Source organism: Cyprinodon variegatus, unplaced genomic scaffold, assembly GCF_000732505.1.
Source record: "Cyprinodon variegatus isolate N-32 unplaced genomic scaffold, C_variegatus-1.0 Scaffold57, whole genome shotgun sequence".
NCBI classification, from domain to species: domain Eukaryota; kingdom Metazoa; phylum Chordata; class Actinopteri; order Cyprinodontiformes; family Cyprinodontidae; genus Cyprinodon; species Cyprinodon variegatus.
Window position 1 is genome coordinate 953214 of NW_015150510.1, and position 1057 is coordinate 954270.

Genomic DNA, 1057 nt, shown 5'->3' on the forward strand with positions numbered 1-1057 from the left:
TATTTTTTAGTATATCAAAAATTTGATAGGCTGTTTTTTTTGGTATTCAATGAAATGAATATATATATATATATATATATATATATATATATATATATATATATATATATATATACTGTATATGCAAATGTTTGCCATGTCCTGTTTTCATAACCTCTTTACCATATCAGGCAAGTTTTATATTGCAGACCTTCATTTTAAGCTTTGCTTACAATGTTGAACATTTTCAGATACCCACCGTTTGCAACCACTCCAAAATCAGATTTGTGTGTGTGAGTTAATTGATTTTTTTGAACACCCAGTGTGTGTCCAAGTTGCAACCACTGAGATGTTGATTGAAAGTGAAGGAGGTATGTTGATTTTGTGTTTTTCACAGATGAAATTACCAAGTGCTATACAGTAAAGCATCAATCCATGATCAAAACAGAGCATAAGCTGCTGCAATTCAAGCAAGCTGGAACAAATACGTTTTAAATAATGGATACATAACCACAAACAAACACCGCAAGAATCTGTAATGCAGTTTTAAAAATGTGTGCGATGAGGTGTGGTTTAAAACTCACACCAGGTCTAATTCTGAAGGGGCGAGAAGGTGGCGGTGGGGGGTTGGAATTGTGGACACATATGAGTGACTCAGATCTGTTGTGCATGCCAGTGAGGGGAAAGGAAGCTGGTCAAGGGTGCTTTACAGAGCGACCCTATGAGTAGCTGCAGTGATCATTATCAGATGAAAATGTACATTAACTTCTCCATATCTGGTAAAGAGAGGAAGTTCACAAATAATCATTTAAATACTTTATTTGGTAAATATACAATTAATCATATTGGCTTCAATTCAATAGTTTACAATTAAAGCAAAGTTACTTATTTATTTATTAAAAGTTACTTCATGTTCCTGCACTAAACTATGGAGCCCCTAAAGGGACATGGAGGGAAAAAATAAACTTTTGCGAGATCCCGCAAAAGTATTGCGAGATCTCGCAAAAGTATTGCAGGATCTCGCAAAAGTATTGCGAGATTTCGCAAAAGTATTGCAGGATCTCGCAAAAGTATTGTG